Here is a 23,942-nt window from a genome sequence, read left to right as displayed (position 1 = left end):
TCATGTAAAACTAAGCGCTGACAGTGTTTATATCACACACGCACACACACACATGCACATGCACGCGCACACACACACACACACACACACACACACACACACACACACACACACACACACACACACACACACACACACACACACACACACACACACACACACACACACACACACACACACACACACACACACACACAAGCGTTGACAACACACAGACACGCACACACGCACACACACAGACGTTGACAAGCGTGCTGACAGGTGTGTGAGCGAGCGTTGTGTTTGTGAGCACAGGGGAAATCTCAGGGACACATTTCCTCATGCAAACGAGGTGTGTTGTACATGTTGCTCCTGACTTCTGGCCCCGATTAATGTGCCTTCAGAGATGGATCCAAAGACAATTAAAAAAGGCCTAATTATTTCTGCCAAGATGATTAAAGGTATATGTGAGAGGAGGAAAAGAGAAGAAAAGAGAAAGAGTTAGAGAGTTGGAGAGAGGGGGGCAGAAAGAGAGAGAGAGAGAGAGAGAGAGAGAGAGAGAGAGAGAGAGAGAGAGAGAGAGAGAGAGAGAGAGAGAGAGAGAGAGGGAGAGGGAGAGAGGGAGAGGGAGAGAGAGAGAGAGAGAGAAAAGATGGTATAATATACAGTACAGAGGGCTAGGGTGAAAAAAGGGACTTTGGTTTTCACTTTAGACACTGTGCGTCAAAACATGGTGCTGTTTCAAGTGAGTTGGAGACCCCAACTGTACACATATGGTCATGCAAGGCATTTCCCTGAGTAAAGTGGCCTCGTCAGCTGGGCAACGCTCATGAATGTGCTGGCAGACAGCTGGCTACAGGCACTATGGTCGACATACGGCTCATGCTGAATAACTCCCATTTACTGAATTGCATTTGTGAGCCTTAAGTCATTTACAGCACACACACATTCTTGCTCACAAAAGCACGCTATTTGCTCCATCTCACACACATACTGTACACACACACACACACACACACATACAGGCATACATGTATACACACACGCACACATGCGCACACACGCGCACACATGCGCACACACAGACACTCACGTACACATGCACGCACACAAATAGACAAAAATCATACCCAAGCACACACATATACAGTATTACACACACATACAACACAACACACATATTACACAAGCAACATCATACATACAGTATACATGCACCCCCCCCCACCCACACAATAGATTGAGAAAGAGGCACTTGCTGCTGCCTATGAGAAGTCATTCTCCCCCACAGCTGGATCAGGCTGCTCTACAGAGCTCTAATGTTCACCCTGATGTTAGGATGAGGAGCCCTAACATGGTACTCAGGCTGGGGGGGGGGGGGATACCTGACATGTCCTGATTTTAATGGTGGAAAGTACGGTATTTTATAAGCCTCATCCTAAGAGTCACAAAGAGGTATTGTGTAGAAATGCTTCCAAAACAAATGCATAAAAGGATAATAAATATTTGTTATTTAGGTAGCAATTAGAGTAATGTGAAGCATTTTAATGCATCATTAAAGACATTGTACAGCGAGGACATTTTGTCTAAGTAAATGCACCGCTGTGTGTGCCACTTTTTTTTTTTAGCATCGCCAGCGTGGTTGGCCAAACTGTGCGCTTACTCTCACCACAGAGAAGGTTAAACTCATTCATGCAATTAATGTAATGAAAATTCTCCCTCTCCGAGCAGCATAGCTGCAATGCAATAAGAGGAGGAGGGGAAGGGGGAAAAAACAGCAAGCAGAGTGTATTTCAAAAGCTCTGCGAGGAGAACCTCCAATAACTCAACATTGGAGGAAAGGGAAGGGGGGCGGGGAGGAAAGCAGGCTCACACCATCCATAAAGCAAATGGCAAATGTTCAAATACAATGAGCAGAATTCTCATTAGCGGAGGTTAATTACCAGCTGTTAATTTTAAACAGATAGACCAGGCCAGCGCGCCTCTGAGTTATTTTAGGACAGCCGCATGTCTCTGCTCAGCTGGAGTGGGCCTCCCTTTATCACTCTGCTCCGAATGCACCCCCCCGCCCCCGAAATGTACCCCCACTCTGATTGACTGACTGAGGAGTGAGTCTCTTTCTTTCCTCATGTTTTCTTCTTTTCTTCTTCTCGGTTTCTCTCTCTGTGTGCCTTTCCATCTTGTTCCTTTCTGTCTTCTTCCTTCCTCTCTCTCATTACGTTCTCTCTTCCTCAGTATTCTTCTGTTATTTTATGCCATCTTATGTCTTTGTGTCTCTCTGTCTCTCTGTCTCTCTCTCTCTCTCTCTCTCTCTCTCTCTCTCTCTCTCTCTCTCTCTCTCTCTCTCTCTCTACAGTTTCTGGGGCTGTGTGTGTTATCTGGTGCTGAGTCCTGCTGCAGTGTGGTGATGGCGTGATGCAGGCCTATCAGTGGCACTGCCGGGTAATCCAGTGTGCCGCGAGCGGTACCTAAATCCAAAACACCTCTGTTCTCCTCTACTCTCGCCTCCACTCTCTCCTCACATTTACTTTCCCCTTCTCTCTTCTCTCATTTTCTCCTCTCTTTCCTCTACCCTCCTCTCCTCTCCACTACTTTCCCCTCTCTTCTCTCCTTTTTCTCCTCTCTTCTCTCCTCTACCCTCCTCTCCTCTCCTCTCCTCTCCACTACTTCCCCCTGTCTTATCTCCTCCACTCCTTTTCTTTCCTCTCCTCTCCTCTTTCCATCTCTCCTCTCTCCGCTCCTGTTCCGTAGCCCCACCAGCACTGTGGGATTACCTACCAGCTGTCCCCACCGTCTGTGCTCACAGAGAGTCCGACACACAGTCAGATATACATACATACACATGCATATCACCGACAGCTATACATATCCAAATCCTGCACATTTGCACAGAGACAGACACAAAGCAGCTCTTGCTTGAGTGCCCACATCAGCATATTCACTGCCAGAGATATTCACAACCAATACGAAAATGCATGTGGACACAAACATGAATGCACACATTTCCACAGGCAATCACAACCCAGTGAAAATAGCAGTATTTTTCTGTGAGTGTTTGTGTGTTTTCATGTGCATGTGTGCTTGCGTGCATTTACATAGAAGACATTCAGTGCGTGTGTATGTGTGTGTGTGTGTGTGTGCGTGCGTGCGTGCGTGCGTGCGTGCGTGCGTGCGTGCATGCTCTTGCGTGTACGTGCGTGTGTGTGCGCGCGCACGCACTCGCACAGATGTCTGTATTTGTGAAAAGATGTTTCATGCATATTATGAAAGGTGGGTTCAGATGTCTGAAAGCAACCTCTCTCATTCTTTTCAAACATCAATGCAGTCACTCACCCATCATTAGCAGGTTCTCTCCCTCTCTCCCACTCCAAAGCACAGTAAGTCTCAGCGTCGCCTCTGTACAACATTTTTTCCCCCTCAAGACTTTACAAGGTCAGTCTGCGCCACTGCGGAAAATAATGGCTGCTCCACTCTGGGTCGCAGCCCCAGTTTGCATTTCGCTTTGATCGCCCGCTGAACTCATTTGAACCCATCGCACCGCACCTCCCCTCTACCTCCACTCCCCCTCTCTTACAAAACACTGCATAAGCACGTCTGCTTGGAAAGCAAGAGACACCTGCAAGCTTTCAGCGCAGAGGCATTTGAGCCCGTGCCAAAAAAACAGAGGGAGGCAAATAAGGAGGGAGGGGTGCGGGGGGTGTTGGCAAGAGAGAGGAGGGTAAAAGGAGAGGTGCTCGACCTGTGGTGCTATCCACTACTCTGCACGGGGGGGCTTGATTGATGCACAGTGACATGCCCGCACGCGTTCAGATCCATCACCACCACTGGAGGTGCCGAGGATGCTGTGAGTTTTAAATGCCTTGACCCCCCCTACATACACATGCACGCACGCACGCACGCATGCACACACACACACACACGCACGCACACACACACACACACACACACACACACACACACACACACACACACACACACACACACACACACACACACACACACACATACACCAAACTCCTGCCAAAGATTTCCCCACCCCACTGAAAGACTGGCGGGGCCAATAGTTGGGGGCTAAATATGAAGTCAGGCTAAATAATGACCACCGTGATTGGTTGCAGCTCACTCCAGACATTCCACAGGAAGCACTGCACAGGTGGAGCCATGATGGAGGAAGCTCATTCTCTCGCGGCCTCTGAAGCCTTTTGCTAAGCTGCAAGCAGTGGGAGACACAGTACAGTAGACCTATACTAAATAACTGCATTTCTGGTCGAAATTGAGTTTTACCGAAAAGGAGCTTTATACTGTAATACCCGCTTTGTCTGGTGTCAAAAAATGTCTGTCCAACTTTGTCCCATTTCAGAGAAAAATCATGTTGAAGATCCAGTAGGTCTGACTACAAAAACGGATGTTACAGATGTTACAAAAACAGATGCAGTAAGTCACATGTAGTCACTGCACTTATCATTGAAGCAGTAGTTCAGGAACAGACGTAATACCAAACAAGAATGCAGTAACTACATTTTTTTGTGGTGAAAAGACATATGAAAAATGTCACCACCAGCACTTTACCTACAACACAGTTGTCTGGCCAGAAAGGAAACTTTGAAGCCTTTTTGCTCAGTTTGGCAGAAAGCATAGTTACGTTCTTGTTTTGTATGGCAGTATAGTATAGCTCCAGCAAGTGGTGCTAAAAGGGGGGACAAAGGGGACTGTTGTCCTAGGGCCCAGGGAAAGACGGGGTCCAGGATTCATCACATTTCTATGGGGCTGGGCGGCCCTTTCAGATGATTTTCTCCTGGGCCCGGACAAAACTGTCAGTGCTCCTGGCTCCTTTACGGTAGACATGAGTCTGCTTACTGGAGGAAGGGAAAGCAAGCGCACAGGAGGGAATGATCTCTGGGAACGTGTTCAATGAGAAGAGGTTATATACTCTGCAAGAGGTCATATAACCTTGTAGTCGCCATAGACTCTGCATTGCCATAGCAATGTTGCTATTATGTAGTTGAGTGTTTTCCGCAAAGGGTGAACAAGTCTGTCGATAGGCCATGAGGCTATACGCCGAAGGCTGTAGGACTCTGAATCTTTTTTGTCAACAAAGGCTATTAATTAATAACTGGAAATAAATGTCAAAGAAATGAATATGCCTTTTAGATCATTTTTAGATAAGTATGGTAAAAACAAAACATATTTTCATTCATACAATAGTGGATTCAACATCTGCTAGTATAAAAAATGTCAGTGAAAAAAAAAGTTCAGGTAGCCTCATTATATTGTAGACAGAAGTGAGAGTATACTGCATATATTACATATACACCTATATTGTGAGTATATATATTAAAAATGATAATAATGTTCTTTAAAGTGCCAAAGCCAAATCATTCTTTAATCAGTCAGAGTTGCAAGGAACATACATTGAACATACAGCATTCATATTCCATCTGATGAATTAATCGCATGCCTATTTCAAATCAGTCCTTGTAGATCGGGGACTGATTGCTTTTGTACTGAAATCAGCATCTTTTGTTCCAATATTTCATTTTGTTATCAATGTGCATGCATTTTGATTGTCAGCATTCTAATACATTTCTGGATTTGAATTGCAAAACAGGGCGCTAAAACAAAATTGCATTTTCATGTGTTGTTACAACCATAAGCAATTGCACCATAAACTCTGCTTGATGCTTAAGCCTCTGAATTATTGCCATCATGGCATCATTACATCTCATTTAGTGACATGGCTAGCCAAATGAAAACAGAAACATTGTGTGTGTGTGTGTGTGTGTGTGTGTGTGTGTGTGTGTGTGTGTGTGTGTGTGTGTGTGTGTGTGTGTGTGTGTGTGTGTGTGTGTGTGTGTGTGTGTGTGTGTGTGTGTGTGTGTGTGTGTGTGTGGTCCTCTCTTGTGATCCCAGATCAAAATCTTCCATTTTTTGTCCTTCTCACCACAGGATGCTTTCTCATTCAATTTTCATCTTTCTCTTCTTGCTTTTCCCTTTTTTTCCTCTAATCTATATTCTCTCTCTCTCTCTCTCTCTCTCTCTCTCTCTCTCTCTCTCTCTCTCTCTCTCTCTCTCTCTCTCTCTCTCTTGCTAGCTACCAAGAGCTTCATAAACAATTTCCTCCTCTGCTCTGCTCTCCAGCTGTTTTTGCAGCGATGTTGTGTGAACACCAGTCCAATTCTCCATTCTTCACCTACCTTTCCTCTCCCCTATTTCTCTCTCTCCCTCCCTTCCTCCCTCCCTCTCTCTATCTGTGTGTGAGTTTGTGTGTGTGTGTGTGTGTGTGTGTGCGTGTGCGTGTGCACGTGCACGTGCACACGTGCGTGCGTGCGTGCGTGCGTGCGTGCGTGCGTGCGTGCGTGCGTGCGTGCGTGCGTGCGTGCGTGCGTGCGTGCGTGCGTGTGCGTGCGCGAGCGTGTGTGTGTGTGTGTCTGTAGAGGAACTGTGTGCTTGTGCCTGTGGCTGCAGTGTCTGTGAACGTATTGCCATCTTACACTACCTGTCTTACACATGAAGTTAGGGATAGTGTGAGAGAGCCAGACGACTCCATTCATACAGTATTTATTTCACCTTAGAGATTTTTGGGTATAGGGAGGCAATTGTATTGGATAGACACAACCCGTTATGTGTTTTCCATGTCTTGCTGTCTCTGTTAACAGTGTGCGGTATGTTTTTGGGACAAAGACAACCCCCCCAGAGCTCTCTTTGGTGGTGGAGGTGTAACAGTCTAGACGTGCATGACCAGTCTTAACAGTTCAAAACCAGGCACGGAGTAGGGTGACCACCTGCTAATAAGTCCAAGGGGGGACAAGGGGTATGCTTCTGAGGGACAATGTGGGACAGACCCTGGCGTGCACACGCACTCACGCGCACTCACGCGCCAACAATATTTGTTATTAATATATTTTTATTATTATTATTTTAGTATTATTATTATTTATTATTTTTTTTCATTGTGATGTATCCCTGACCCTAACCCCCATCCATGTCTTGTGGCCTTATAGGCCTATGCCACAAGGCATGGATAAGTAACAGGTAGGCCTAACCTAAACATTGTGGATATGGCATTTGCAATATCATGCAACCAATGTTGTATTTTTTCCTTCTAAATACTGCAAATATAAAATAGCCTATAGATAAAATGTCATCAGTGCTTAACCCCCACATCCCTAATAAATATATCAATCAATCAATAAATATGCAACACTATTTAGACAATTTAGACATTGTCAGAAGACTGCATGTGAAACAATAAGTGAACAATTTCAATGTGCATCTTGTGCATCAGTGCAGTTTTGCCTATTTGGTAGCTCATGAGGACGCATAGACTACTTTGTACACCTTCAAGGACCTGTAGCCTACATTTTAATATAATAATTTCAGCAAGCTACAACATCACAGCATTTGAGGGAAACACTTCAACATTTGGATGTGGCAATTCTTAGCTGACAATGCCAGCTCTTATGTTAATTCTGTTACAAATGAAAGGGGGTTTGTAATGGATGCAGGGTGGCACATGTAGTTGAAATATCTAGTTCTCTACTGTGAATTACAGCAAGAGGAAACAGCTTGCATGCAATAGCCTAAAAAACAACATAGGTAACAGTCCCTGCTTCACCGATGCATTCTGTTGCAAAAGTCATGGACTAGTTTCTGTTTTCACATTGATCTAAGGTGGCACCGTGTTGTTGAACTCACCTAACTGGTCAAAAAGTCAGCCTACATTTCCCTCGCGTTGCGATGCGCACGTCACATCGGTATTGAGAATTGCCGCTACTCACGGTTAGCTTTGATAACGCATATAACAAGGAAGAATGGTTGGTTTACTTGCTGCTAGGGCGAGGTGTTAAAAAGTAACATGGAACGAAGTAATATCCCACCTCTGACTTGCTTGGATGGGAGATTGGGGACTTGTCCCAGTGGGCCGCGGCTGTGAAATGTAATATTGCAGCCATTATGTAGTCTCAACTAGGGATGTGCACGAATATTCGAAGGTTCGAATATTCGTTTTCCTTTCGAATTTAGAATAGTCCTGTCGAATAAAAAAAATCCAGCCAGTTAAAAAAAATGCAGTGTTAAGTGACAAATGATAAGTACTGCAGGGTTACATTAAATTAACCTAGTAGCTCCCCTGTATTCTAATTTCTCTGGTAGGTCTAGATACGATGCTCATCTCTTTCATTTCCAACACGTAAGGCGAGTGTGTCTGAAAGCGTCCCGCCCCCCCGCCGACACGACACACACATCCAGGGAGAAGCCACGCATCTCGTGCATTTCAGTTCATTGATTGGGCATTCATAAATAAATCGCTGACACTGTAAATCTGCTATTGGTGATGGTTTTTTAAACATGGACTGTCATCTGTAACTGTTCGGGAATAATGTCACATCAATTTGCGTCTGATTTGACCAGCGTAAACTTCTGCAAGGTAAGCTACTTGTAGCTGTTAGCCAACGTCAGTGTCAACAATGGCAGGTTATTTCAATACAGGTATCTCTAAAACGCTAATAATGATAAGCTAACAAACGAAGTAAGCTAGCTGAGTACTCTTATCTGGCGATTTTATTTGGCTCACTTCACTATAATCTGCAACTATTTGGGGGTCGTTTAATATGGCGTTGCTTCGGATTTGTGAAACAAACTTTGTAAAAGCCACCCCTGTAGCCGTGTGAATCGGGATACTGTCTGTCAACAATGTCAATTGCTAACTAGTTCTAATGCAGCCCAACTAGCGAACAACTGTTCAGTGGGGTTTACTTTGCCGTGCCACGAGAATGGAAGGAGGGGAAGGGAATGATAAATATTTCTCGTCACGGACGCACAGACCTCTTCCAGTGAACGTGCTGCTGGACGTTCAGAGGTGTACACTCGACAGCATTTTCTAGCTATTGCTCCCCCCTGGTGCTGTAGATGGAAGGCCACTGTAAATAAGTATTGAACTCTTTATGATACGTCGGCGGAATTTAGGCTACATGTTTCAAGGGATGACGGTGGGAGTCCCTCAGTCAGCAAACGCACGTCTTTTTTTTTTTTTCGAATTTCGAATAACATTCGAATAGTGGCCATCGAATTTCGAATAGTGTTTTTGGCAGAAATGCACATCCCTAGTCCCAACCAGCCCTGAAGATTTACAATTGTACTTACAAGTGCTGATTTCCTTCCTAGCACATCACTATATCTAACTACAGATGATTAGTCATTATTTATCCCTTGTACCGGAAGGCAATACCTCACTGACGGTGTCAAACAGTAAATTGGCCACACCCCTTCTCTACTGATAATTTTCATACACCGTAGATTGCGGACGTGTACTAGATCTTAGTAACACAGTTTTGTTTTCAGTATTTGAAAAACCTGTGATATTTAGATTGGTTACCAAAGGATGGAAATATTAATAAGTTATGATTTATTTTCCGATTTCCACATGACTGTTACAGTTTACAGTCTGCCAGTCCAGATTCACTTGCTCTGTGGTTATTGACTTGGGTTGTGAACAGACTCCACCAAGTGGTAAGGAAGAGAACTGCAGCTAACAGAAGCAGTGGGTTTTGTTTTGATTTGTTAGAACTACCGGTATATCTCCTTATTGTCGAAATAATATTATTATCATACATATATTTATATGTGGCACATTTAGGATGTAGCCTATGTAATGTCTGAAGAAATGGAACAAAATAATTACCACACAAGATTCCAGTGACCAGTGCTGGGTGTGTAGGCTAAACTGTGGATTAAAGTGGAGTGATTGCAAGAAACAAAGACATTTGCTGCGACGAAGACAGCGTTTTAAGGTAGGCCTACACCGTTTGGTTATACATTTTGTTGACTTATCTTTGTGCTTTGAAGTAGGCCTAGCTAGGTTTGGCCTATTTGCTGCATGGTGGGTTTATTGTACAATGTAGGCAGACTTTTTGTAATTTATAGCCTACTCTTCTAAAAATCCCCACACTCAAAACTTTGTGCCCGTGCTCATCCTGTCTTCCTTAAACGATATTTCAATAGGCCTAACTGTCAAAATGACAGTGGAGTGCATATGGGTAACACTTTATAATAAGTACCCCTTTTTGAGCATTAGTTAACCCTTAGTTAGGCTAAGCCTTATTTTAACATTAGTTAACCCTTAGTGAAGCACAAGTTAGTCATTATGTAAGTATTATTTCTTATTTCTTAATCATTAACTACTACCGTTAGTAAATGGTTTGTGTGTACTGATGTAACTGTTCGCTAAGCAAAGTTAAGCCTTAGTTAAGCCTTATTTTTAACTTTAGTTAACCCTTACTGAATCACGAGTTAGTCATTATGTAAGTATTATTTCTCATTTCTTAATCATTAACTTCTACCGTTAGTAAATGGTTTGTGTGTGCTGATGTAACTGTTCGCTAAGCATAGTTAAGCCTTAGTTAAGCCTTATTTTAACATTAGTCAACCCTTAGTAAATCACGAGTTAGTCATTATGCATTTCTTGGTAATGATTTGTTTATGGTGATTGAACTTTCTGATAAGCATTAGTAAACCATCATTAAAATGTCAGATAACCCACCTTTATTTATGAAAAAAAACATTATCTCTTTGTTGCCTCCTACCACCTAACCATTACCAAGTACTATTAGGCATGTATGGCAACGGTTTGTAAACTCTTGCTTTAGCATTAGTGAAATCTTTTGCAATGGTTAGTGTGTGATGACTGGTAACATGGCAAACAGTAAGTTGAGGCTCATGTGACTGCCCCTCATGGATGTTTCTGGACATTAACAAATGACTTGATAAGCATTGCTTATGCATTATCAAGGATTTATAACCCATTACTTAAGTATATCTGGGGAACTGATCTAAAGTGAAAACCTTCCAATGCTTTACAACACATTAACAAATGACTTGTTAAGCATTGCTTATGCATTAACAAGGATTTACAACCCATTACTTAAGTATATCTGGGGAACTGATCTAAAGTGAAAGCCTGTTATGGCTTCACAACACATTAAGAAATGATTTGATAAGCATTGCTTATGCATTATCAAGGATTTATAACCCATTACTTAAGTATATCTGGGGAACTGATCTAAAGTGAAAACCTTCCAATGCTTTACAACACATTAACAAATGACTTGTTAAGCATTGCTTATGCATTAACAAGGATTTACAACCCATTACTTAAGTATATCTGGGGAACTGATCTAAAGTGAAAGCCTGTTATGGCTTCACAACACATTAAGAAATGATTTGATAAGCATTGCTTATGCATTATCAAGGATTTATAACCCATTACTTAAGTATATCTGGGGAACTGATCTAAAGTGAAAACCTGTTAAGGCTTTACAACAAATTAACAAATGACTTGATAAGCATTGCTTATGCATTATCAAGAATTTTCAACTCATTACTCACTCATATCTGGGAAACGTTTAAAGTGAAAACCTTTCCATGCTTTCCAAAACATCAACAAATGACTTGATAAGCATTGCTTATGCATTATCAAGGATGTATAACCCATTACTTAAGTATATCTGGGGAACTGATCTAAAGTGAAAACCTTTCCATGTTTTCCAAAACATCAACAAATTACTTGATAAGCATTGCTTATGCATTATCAAGGATTTATAACCCATTACTTAAGTATACCTGGGGAACTGATCTAAAGTGAAAACCTGTTAAGGCTTTACAACACATTAACAAATGACTTGATAAGCATTGCTTATGCATTATCAAGGATTTTAAAACCTATTACTTAAGTATATCTGGGGAACTGATCTAAAGTGAAAACCTGTTCAGGCTTTACAACGAATTAACAAATGACTTGATAAGCATTGCTTATGCATTATCAAGAATTTTCAAGTCAATACCAACTCATATCTGGCAAACTTTTAAAGTGAAAACCTTTCCATGCTTTCCAAAACATCAACAAATGACTTGATAAGCATTGCTTATGCATTATCAAGGATTTATAACCCATTACTTAAGTATATCTGGGGAACTGATCTAAAGTGAAAACCTGTTAAGGCTTTACAACGCATTAACAAATGACTTGATAAGCATTGCTTATGCATGATCAAGGACTTACAACTCATTACTAACGCATATCTGGGGAACTTTTAAAGTGAAAATCTTTCCATGCTTTCCAAAACATCAACAAATGACTTGTTGAGCATTGCTTATGCATGGGAGGCAACATCTGAGAGATCTTACTATTCTCATCAAAACATACAAACCACTTACACAATACATTTGAGATGTGAGATGATGTCCTGTAACGGTAACACAAGACAGACAACTTCAATATCTTTAACTATTTAATTTTTAAAAGATAACAGTTATCAGCTTTAACAGTAACACATGAACAAAGAGAGAAGATGACTAGCAAAATGTAGAGATTAGATGAGGGGAGAGCTTGTGGAGAGGAGAGGGAGGCAAGAGAAGAGATATAGTGCATTCATGTGGTCTTATCTAGTAGATATTATCTAGTTGTGAAGTGGTATTTACAAGTGCGTTGCGTTCATGTGCTATTTTGTTGTTGTTTACAACTTAACGATGGTGGACCAGAGTGAGACTCTGGCCATTTTTTTTGTTAATAAAACGATAATAGACTGTTTTTCATCAGCTACAGCACGCCGGTTTTTGAGTATTTCAACTTAGCGGTTGCCATGGTGAGAGTAGAGCCAGGTGTTGTGTACGTCATCAGCTCGTAGAGTCGTTAATCAAAATTTTCTACAAGGGCCGGTGGCGTTCATGTGTGCTTCGGATGCCAGTGTTTGGTATTTACGTAATTACCACATGAACGCACAATTACGAACTGTACTGCATTTAAAAGATATTTTCTACTGGGCAGCAGCAGTGAGCCCGTAGGCTACTTTTGAGCTCAGACACTTTGCACTGTAGTTCAGGATCTCCCCAAAATATTTTTTATAATAAAAATATAGGTATTGAGGGTCTGTAATAGTGATCTAAAGTGAAAGCTGTAGAAACTGCATGATGACTTCTGTTCAGCTATGAAAATACTCCGGGTGTCAGCGGGCGTTATGGGGAGAGGTGGCCGGACGTTCACGGCCTCTATGGGAGCTAAAGGGTTAAAGGAACTTTTCTGACGATGATGGTCCTTTTTTTAAGGGTAGAGTAGAGTAGAGTAACTTTATTGATCCCCAGGGGGAAATTCAGGTTTTTTTTTTGTTTTTTTTTAGAGTAGTAGTAAACTTAGAGTAGGGTAAACTGCCTTCATGATGCTACCTGTGAGGAAACAAATAAAAAAGCAGTTTAAACATTAATTTTGTTATTTGTAGGCTACTACAAGCACAATTAATTTCCCCCTGGCCTGAATTTCCCCCTGGGGATCAATAAAGTTACTCTACTCTACTCTACTCTACAAAACATTCCCCTCCATTTGAGCCATTGCAAGCACAGAGCAAAATAGCAGAAATCGCTAGTTAGCATGCTAGTTAACGAAATTTGCTAAGCAATATTGTTCTCTACAACTAATAGAGTAGGCCTACTCAAACACCCACTTGCATAAAGACATACAACTGCTTAGGTGGACAAGTAATGTTAACCCTCAGAATTCACTCTGACACTATTTGTAAACAACAGCACCATAACTGAAAGTCCAACCCAAGTTTTTTTTTTGAAAACTAGACATCTCAACCATAATTTTGATACCTCATATGTGTGGGTATCTGCTGTACAACTAACAGTGACATTGTTTTTTTTTGTTGTTTTTTTTTTTTTAAACGTTTTTAATATAGGCCTATATATATATTTTATTTTATTTTACCTTGACCAGAATAGGCCTACTGTTGAAATGACACAACGTTGAAATCGCGGTAAAATACAGCTCAGTCATACTCATTACTCTCCGTCAAAACAACCGAAAATGGCCAGCAGGAAACACAATTAACTTTGTAACTCTTTTTCACTAGTTTTAGAAATCTCTGATCTCTTAATTACAGGGGTAATACCAAAGATTCTCTATTCTAATTAGCATCGTCTCTGATAATTCAAATATTCCAGGAAGTGGTTAATCGACCGGATGTTGTTTTGTGATCAGTGATAAGTTTCCAGGGGACGTTCTTTGAGGGGACACATTAAACTTTGAGGAAGTAGTGTCTTGTTCAGTGTTCACGGTTTATATTGCTGAAGGACAATTACAAGTCTAAACGGAGAAGAGTCGTCATTTCAAGGTGTTTTCGCGGACGTATGGGCATGTGGATGTTGACAGTGTCGGAAGTATTAATCAAAGTTGACACGAGAAGTTGGAGCGAATGCGAGAAGAGCATGCGATGAGCTGCCTGCCTGCTGCTGCCTACTGCCTACTCCTGCTGCTGCCGCTGCTGCTGTTGCATCCAAGTAAGTTTGGCTGCTAAAATGTTTTGATATTCACTGAACAGACATGCAATTGCCTGCATAGTCCTTTCTTATTTGAAAGATGAATCCCTGTCGCTTGCAAGATACACAATCTCATGCCCATAGTGCATAGCTAAGTCTTAATTCATTGCATTGGGGAGAGGTGGACGCCGGATGTAAACAAACTGAGATGGGGTGTCACGTTGAGTAGCTTTGCAGATGTAGGCAAAGAGATTGGCACATTACTAACGGTGTTGGACTACCATAAATGTAAGTTAGTTTCTTTTCTGAGGTCTTTGTAGTGAGTCATGTTGTTTTTTGTATGTTTAGATGAGGTAAGCTTAAGCCTACTGACTTCTGAAATGACTGCATGAATGATTTGTCCCAAGCTTTCTTACAGTAGGCTACTGACCTCAGAAATAATTCATGGCGTCGTGAACCTGCTGATGTATTTATTTGCACTCATGTAGTAATTTACTGTCATGAAAGCTAAATTGTGACTTGACTTTTTCCTCACTCAGTTGTTGGCTCATGACAGATTTATTTGATAAGTGGAAGTGCCCGCTGATGCAGACCCAGTGTAAGTATACATGCTGGCATTGTTTTTGTGACATTTAATCTCATCTAAATCATCATGTTTTTGAACAGTGTTGGGTAGCCAGCCACCCATGTATGTTGACACAGCCAGCAGCGGGCACCCATGGCACATGGGGATGGACCCAGGAGTGGAGGATGACCCAATAGGGTGAGTTAGTGAGCTAATGTCATACACATGTAATTGTTTTAGGTGTATGGGAAATAATTAAATGTTTGTTTACATTGTACAGATGAACGTTCAGCCCACTCACTGTTGACACCAGTGACACAGTATTGACCAGATCTCCTGGAAGTGCCCCCTGACGCAGACCCAATGTAAGTATGCATGCTGGCACTGTTTCGTTTATTTAGGCTATGTAGGGCTTGACACAGTATTTGCTTTTAGTGATATGTAATAAATATTTTGTCTGATATTAAATCTCATCTAAATCTCATCATGTTTTTGAACAGTGTTGGGTAGCCACCCATGCACGTTGACACAGCCAGCACCGAGCACCCAGGGGGACGGAACCAGGAATGGAGGATGGTCCAATAGGGTGAGTTGCTGAGCCAATGTCAGAAACATGTACACTATACCCTACCCTCATATGTAAACCTTCGCTAGTCTGTTTCTCCCTTAATATTGGTGTCAGATTCGCACAAATGCAGTTCTGGGGTGCTACCTTGCTATTAATCAGGCACAGCAAGTATGATTTGAAATCCGTGTCGGTCAGTGTTAATTTTGAGAGGAATTTTTTATTTAGTTTTAGTTTTAGTCTCTTGACGAAAATGCAATTTTAGTTTTAGTCACAATTTAGTCATCTAAATCATTTTTTTCTTAGTCTAGATTTAGCTGACTAAAATTCATACAATTTTAGTCGACGAAATCTAAAATAATTTTAGTCAACCAAAATATTACATTCATTTCCTCTTGTCTACACTTCTCTATAAAATTGTCAAACTAAAATACAATTTGGGGACATCAGTGATTAAAATGACATATTGTAATCATGAAATATTGTCAAAAACTGCCAGAGTGTCTTATAAGCCAGTGCGTCCAATGTGTAAAAAAAATCATGGCCACGACACTCATAAAGCTCTGTCGATATTTTACGACTTCGGGGGAAAAACGGGACTGCACGTTATGAAAAAATACTTGTTGGTATACCAGTAATCAAGAGCGTCGCGGGGTAGCCTACAGGCACCTGTTGGAAGACGTCTCTCTCTCTCTCTCTCTCTCTCTCTCTCTCTCTCTCTCTCTCTCTCTCTCCCGTGCGCGTATTGCAAGCTGTTGCATATTATTTGCTTGATGCGAAGTTGTGATAGCATACGCGCTCTCGTTGACATGGTTGTGTCCATGTTGCATGCATTCGCAAGATGTTATTGGAAAAACGCATATGAAAGCGTGGAAAGGCCGTTTACTTCCTCAGGGTCTCCGCGGATCCTTAAAAAGTCTTAAAAAGTCTTACTTTTAATATTTGGTTTTTAAGCTCTTATAAAGCCTTATATTTCGCCAATTTCTGGAAGTGTGGTATTATATTTACGTGGGAGGTCTCATATTTCATCTGGGTAGCTTGAGTTTCAGAAAAAAAGTCTATTTCTTTGACGCTATAAACCTTATTTAACCGGCATACGTCCCTCATAAAGATGCGGAAAAGTAGATGAAACTGATATGTGTTTGTGGCGCAGCGCAGCCCGCTGGCCACACAGCGAAGGCAGCCGCAGACCTGTGGGCGCAGCGTCTAGCCTACTTGCATGTTCTAGTAGAAACAGTCGAAAAAATATGAACGTGAATCTAGATGGGTAGATAGATGCAAGTTCAGTGTAATGTGGCTTGAGGACAAGAAATAAAACCGTTAGCTATCCAAAGCAACGTCGGAATATGAAGCTTGATGTTAACTGTGTCGGGAGGACGCATAATCATTTAGTCGTTGAGGGTAAGTTTTTAAATGTTGTCTATCGCAAGCATGTTAACCATGCCCTCGCGTTTGGGTAAAAGTGTTTGCTAAATGTAAAGGGTTCATTTCATAAAGTCCATTATGACCGTATTCAAAAATAATTGTTCCTTCATACAATAGCCTACACTTTCAAAATCGCCTCTAGATACGTGACCGGCTATTTGACGCCTCTGTCAAATGCAAAATGATTTCGTTAACATGATGATAGCATGAGGAAGTGAGCGTGAGGCAATACGAAATCGGATGAGTAACAGAATATGTACGAAGCCAATGATCTGGCTAGGTGCGTAATGTCCAAATCGGTAAACAGATGGGCAACGGTAAACGCGCTAAATGCTTGTTATGGACATGCTGGAAATCGCTTCCAAGTTGAGCGCCGTTTCTTGCTCCCATCTAGAGAACAACAAACTACAGACAGGCTAAGCTCAAACTAGAACGCTTGCTTCTGCTACCCGTCTCTGATAAAGCGAGCTGGAGGAGGAGAAACGGCAGTCACTCAGAGTAGTCGTACATTTAACCCTTTTGACACCAGGTGTCCTCTCTCCTAATAGCAAAGTGCATTCAACTATTTATCCATCAGAAATGATGAATTGTTTAGCCATTTTTAATGTGTAGCCTACATTTAAAGGCATTTGATGAACATTCATCTGATTTTTCCATAGGCTGTCAAAACATGCGTGGGACCCTCAATTAAATGCCAGTTGTCAATTAACTGACCATGCATGCATGGTGTCTGTAGGCCTACAGATCAGTTACACCTTGCTACTGCTTACACTGTGTTTACCTAGGTTGCACTATAAAAGCACAGTAGTCATATAAATGTGTTTATTATATATAATTATTTACTAGGCCTACATTTCATTATAGCAATGTAACATAAGCAATATTGCAATGCCTCACCCCGAGCGGTGGTCTTATATTTTATCATCAGAGGTCTTATATTTGTCTTAAAAAGTCTTATATTTGGTGATCCAAAATGTGCAGAAACCCTGTTCCTATTTCAGTGTCCTTGACTGAAACAAGTCGCAAAACTCCACACTTCCGAATCCTTTGCGATCAGCACTAAAGTGATTCTTATCAGAAGGCTTGTACCTACGCATAGACCCTTAAATTACAAACATTAGCGAACATTGAAAAAAGATCAGACAACGACCGTCGGGTAGCAGGTTCATGAAAGCGATTGGGAGTGGAGAAAAAAAAGGCATCGTTAGAGAAAGATGTTTGCTACTGTAGGACAGACAGCACCACCACTATTTCATGACTGCATAAACTTCTTCGTCATGGATAAATGGGCAACAATATTTTTGTCCAGCCAGGATTGCACTGAAAAGTAGGCTACTGCTGTTAAAAAAAGGTCACAGGCGTGCAGCACCGACGCTGCATGTCACTGTGCCTGCGTGTTTGTGTGTCTGAGGGAGGGGAGGGAGACGCGGAGCAGATGGGTCGCGACTTGCGAAAGATCAGGAAATTCTTTTTCAATGTTTCAGTGACATATTAACAAAAATGCTTCCTATTTGTATTGGTATTGGTATTGGTATCTTCCTATTTGATGGTATTGTAGTCACATTTTAATTTTTTTTGACGAAAATATGAATCAATATCGTATTTTTCGTACAAACACATGCTGTTTTTTTCGTTATCGTTTTATTGTCGTCAGGGGAAAAACAATCGTTAACGATAATTATGGCGAAAATATTTCGTCACGAAATTAACACTGGTGTCGGTCGGGTCCCAAAGTGTCTGATTTCACGTGAAATGACCCTATGGCATGTTTATACAGTAGGTTTAAATAAGACGAGATGTACTCCAATGTCATGCGCCTTTCTGTTCCAAACCCTTTGGAAGGGACTGTATATGGAAAAAGTCGATAACGGTCTGAGTTCCTGCTTCTTAGTGCATATTGCTTTCTACATGACTTGTGTCCAATAATATTGCCCATAATTGAAAACTGTGCTTTTTTTGTTTGTTTCCTCACAGGTAGCATCATGAAGGCAGTTTACCCCTGAAACTTTTTACAAAGGACCATCATCGTCAGAAAAGTTCCTTTAACCCTTTATCTCCCATAGCGGCCGTGAACGCCCGGCCACCTCTCTCCCCATAACGCCCGCTGACACCTGGAGTATTTTCATAGCTGAACAGAAGTCATCATGCAGTTTCTACAGCTTTCACTTTAGATCACTATTACAGACTCTCAATATATTTTTATTATAAAAAACTATTTTGGGAAATCCTGAACTACAGTGCAAAGTGGCTGAGCTCAAAAGTACGGGCTCGCTGCTGCTGCCCAGTAGAAATTATCTTTTAAATGCAGTACAGTTCCTAATTGTGCGTTCATGTGGTAATTACGTAAATACCAAACACTGACATCCGAAGCACACATGAACGCCACCGGCCCTTGTAGAAAATTTTGATTAATGAATGCACTATATCTCTTCTCTTGCCTCCCTCTCTTCTCCACAAGCTCTCCCCTCATCTAATCTCTTCATTTTGCTAGTCCTCATCTCTCTTTCTTCATTGTGTTACTGTTTAAGCTGATAACTGTTACTTTTAAAAATTAAATAGTTAAAGATATTGAAGTTGTCTGTCTTGTGTTACCGTTACCATGAAGCACATCATCTCACATCTCAAATGTATTGTGTAAGTGGTTTGTAAATATTTTTGATGAAAATAGTAAGATCTCTCAGATGTTGCCTCCCATGCATAAGCAATGCTCAACAAGTCATTTGTTGATGTTTTGGAAAGCATGGAAAGATTTTCACTTTAAAAGTTCCCCAGATATGCGTTAGTAATGAGTTGTAAGTCCTTGATCATGCATAAGCAATGCTTATCAAGTCATTTGTTAGATCAGTTCCCCAGATATACTTAAGTAATGGGTTATAAATCCTTGATAATGCATAAGCAATGCTTATCAAGTCATTTGTTGATGTTTTGGAAAGCATGGAAAGGTTTTCACTTTAAAAGTTTGCCAGATATGAGTTGGTATTGACTTGAAAATTCTTGATAATGCATAAGCAATGCTTATCAAGTCATTTGTTAATTCGTTGTAAAGCCTGAACAGGTTTTCACTTTAGATCAGTTCCCCAGATATACTTAAGTAATAGGTTTTAAATCCTTGATAATGCATAAGCAATGCTTATCAAGTCATTTGTTAATGTGTTGTAAAGCCTTAACAGGTTTTCACTTTAGATCAGTTCCCCAGGTATACTTAAGTAATGGGTTATAAATCCTTGATAATGCATAAGCAATGCTTATCAAGTAATTTGTTGATGTTTTGGAAAACATGGAAAGGTTTTCACTTTAGATCAGTTCCCCAGATATACTTAAGTAATGGGTTATACATCCTTGATAATGCATAAGCAATGCTTATCAAGTCATTTGTTGATGTTTTGGAAAGCATGGAAAGGTTTTCACTTTAAACGTTTCCCAGATATGAGTGAGTAATGAGTTGAAAATTCTTGATAATGCATAAGCAATGCTTATCAAGTCATTTGTTAATGTGTTGTAAAGCCTTAACAGGTTTTCACTTTAGATCAGTTCCCCAGATATACTTAAGTAATGGGTTTTAAATCCTTGATAATGCATAAGCAATGCTTATCAAGTCATTTGTTAATGTGTTGTAAAGCCTTAACAGGTTTTCACTTTAGATCAGTTCCCCAGGTATACTTAAGTAATGGGTTATAAATCCTTGATAATGCATAAGCAATGCTTATCAAGTAATTTGTTGATGTTTTGGAAAACATGGAAAGGTTTTCACTTTAGATCAGTTCCCCAGATATACTTAAGTAATGGGTTATACATCCTTGATAATGCATAAGCAATGCTTATCAAGTCATTTGTTGATGTTTTGGAAAGCATGGAAAGGTTTTCACTTTAAACGTTTCCCAGATATGAGTGAGTAATGAGTTGAAAATTCTTGATAATGCATAAGCAATGCTTATCAAGTCATTTGTTAATGTGTTGTAAAGCCTTAACAGGTTTTCACTTTAGATCAGTTCCCCAGATATACTTAAGTAATGGGTTATAAATCCTTGATAATGCATAAGCAATGCTTATCAAATCATTTCTTAATGTGTTGTGAAGCCATAACAGGCTTTCACTTTAGATCAGTTCCCCAGATATACTTAAGTAATGGGTTGTAAATCCTTGTTAATGCATAAGCAATGCTTAACAAGTCATTTGTTAATGTGTTGTAAAGCATTGGAAGGTTTTCACTTTAGATCAGTTCCCCAGATATACTTAAGTAATGGGTTATAAATCCTTGATAATGCATAAGCAATGCTTATCAAGTCATTTGTTAATGTCCAGAAACATCCATGAGGGGCAGTCACATGAGCCTCAACTTACTGTTTGCCATGTTACCAGTCATCACACACTAACCATTACAAAAGGGTTAATTAAGATTTCACTAATGCTAAAGCAAGAGTTTACAAACCGTTGCCATACATGCCTAATAGTACTTGGTAATGGTTAGGTGGTAGGAGGCAACAAAGAGATAATGTTTTTTTTCATAAATAAAGGTGGGTTATCTGACATTTTAATGATGGTTTACTAATGCTTATCAGAAAGTTCAATCACCATAAACAAATCATTACCAAGAAATGCATAATGACTAACTCGTGATTCACTAAGGGTTGACTAATGTTAAAATAAGGCTTAACTATGCTTAGCGAACAGTTACATCAGCACACACAAACCATTTACTAACGGTAGAAGTTAATGATTAAGAAATGAGAAATAATACTTACATAATGACTAACTCGTGATTCAGTAAGGGTTAACTAAAGTTAAAAATAAGGCTTAACTAAGGCTTAACTTTGCTTAGCGAACAGTTACATCAGTACACACAAACCATTTACTAACGGTAGTAGTTAATGATTAAGAAATAAGAAATAATACTTACATAATGACTAACTTGTGCTTCACTAAGGGTTAACTAATGTTAAAATAAGGCTTAACTAAGGGTTAACTAATGCTCAAAAAGGGGTACTTATTATAAAGTGTTACCTGCAAATTTGCATGGAACAGTAGCGTGATGTAGCCTAACCTGCAACTATCTATGAATGCGACTGTGATGATGGCTGCAGTGGTGTAGTCTACTTTTTGAAGTGGGTATAAATTTCAGCATTTTTGATGTGGGTATACTGTACATATTTGTGCTATTCTAAATAATGGATCAATCAATTTTAAGTGGGTAGCCTATCCATGATTTGCATGTGACGTCAAACGTTCTAGTGGACGGCTACTGGACGGCAAGAGTGCCGCATTAATGAATGGATTCCTATGGGACTCGCAACGTTTAGTAACTCATAACGTAACTTAGATCGCCGATAAACTAAACACCGTGAACACCCATTGTGCTGTTTGTTACAAAAACAGATAGGGTTACAACCCAGGCGTGACTTTTCACTGGATCTCAAAATAAAACGAGAAAGCTGAGGTGAATCGCGGCAACCAACTGGACAACCATCAAACTAGCCCACTCAAGTAACTGGATGAGCACCACGGTAAGTTTCTCATTTGCCATCCTTTGTATCATCATTTGTCTCTTAATTCGTGAACGCTAGTTAATTTAAGTCTAATGTGCAATTTCAGTGTTTTTTTTCTGTGAGGTCAATGTAAGATGCTTTCCATGATTAACGTTAATTATCATCATTGCGCTATGATGGACGTATGCTAAGATATTGCAGGCTGTAACATAAACACGGAATTCATAAAGCTCTTGGTGAATGACGTTCATACTGTTAAGGTTCAAATGTAAAAATAAACCATGTCTACATCTCTAGCGCTGATTTCCCAAGTAGTAGGCCTACTCTCCAGCATGATGCTGTCATGAAATGCCAATCACCTTATCCATGCTGGCCTATTTATAATGACATGCATAGGCCCACCAGTGTCGATGTTGTTGTCAATAATATGAAGTCCACCACTTTGTTGTGTTGTCATCCAAATTGTCTGCCCTCTGAAATCAGTCACACACATCAGAGGCTTAATGGTTTGGGAAGTGGTATTACGATTGGAGGGTTGCAGGTTCAAATCCCATCCTACACCTCTCCCTTCACCTCCCATCCAGGCTGAAGTAGGCCTATGAGCTAGGCACCAAGCCCCATGCTGCAGGGACAGTTAACAATTCACTGTGAGTAACGAAGTTGCTTTGGATAAGTGTCAGCTAAGTGTTATCTTTCTGTTTCTCTAGATGAGAAGAGCGATGATCTGATGTCATGACACATTGGATGTATGGAAGAGCCAGAGGTCCAGCACACCAAGTCAAGTTTAGCCGATTTCAACCTCTTAATCACACCAACTCAATGTAGTAATCAGTTCATTCAATGGCTCAAATACTTTATTTTTAGACACAAAGTACAAATACATTTCAAGGTTTTGTAGGTGATGGGAGGGGATATCTATTGTGGGGTGGACATGTACAATAGACGTGCAAGTACTTATTTATATTAATAAATGGTTATCTGAACTAGGCCTGTAATAGTCAACCCATTGATGCTGGATGCTGTGTACTCGTTGTATTGACCTAGGTGCCTGGAGCGACAGCATTTAGGCATGACATATTGGATTTTTTTTAGATTAAAAATGTGGGTATGTTAGAGCTGAATTAACATGTTCTAATGCAAGAGGATGGTCTTAGCTTTTATATCATGTCTGTATGTGCTTCAGAGACTTATTTAGTTATTTGGGTTTTTTTTTATAGGATGAGGACCTCTTTCTTAAAAGGGGCATAGGCAATTAGCTGGCATTTTGGTGCCGGCTGAAATGGGTTAATATTATTTACATACAGCACTATCCCCATACCAGTATACCCATGTCACCTGAGATATACATTTAGTGGAGACAATATAATTAGTTAGACTAGACTGAAGATTGACAGGCGGTCATGGGTAAGTGGTTAGAGTGTCAGCCTTGTATCCCAAAGGTTGCCGGTTGGACTCCCGACCCACCAGGTTGGTGGGGGGAGTTAAGTAATCAGTGCTCTCTCCCATCCTCCTCCATGACTGAGATACCCTGAGCATGGTACCGCCACACTGCTCCCTTGGGGGCTGCCCCCTTGCACGGGTGAAGCATAAATGCAATTTTGTGCAGTAAACACTTGTG

General features: G+C 40.7%; 1 long non-coding RNA gene across 1 annotated transcript; it reads left to right on the top strand.

Annotated features, from left to right (window-relative positions):
* The first annotated feature begins 13,593 nt into the window (after positions 1-13,593).
* LOC134459096 (uncharacterized) lies at positions 13,594-19,409 on the top strand. Its single transcript, XR_010036766.1, has 5 exons — positions 13,594-14,307; positions 14,953-15,049; positions 15,132-15,216; positions 15,352-15,437; positions 18,816-19,409. It is a non-coding gene; the product is annotated as an uncharacterized LOC134459096 (long non-coding RNA).
* The last annotated feature ends 4,533 nt before the right edge of the window (positions 19,410-23,942 follow it).

This window comes from Engraulis encrasicolus, chromosome 11 (assembly GCF_034702125.1).
Source record: "Engraulis encrasicolus isolate BLACKSEA-1 chromosome 11, IST_EnEncr_1.0, whole genome shotgun sequence".
In the NCBI taxonomy this organism is placed as follows: Eukaryota; Metazoa; Chordata; class Actinopteri; order Clupeiformes; family Engraulidae; genus Engraulis; species Engraulis encrasicolus.
This window is presented reverse-complemented; position numbering and strand designations above follow the sequence as displayed.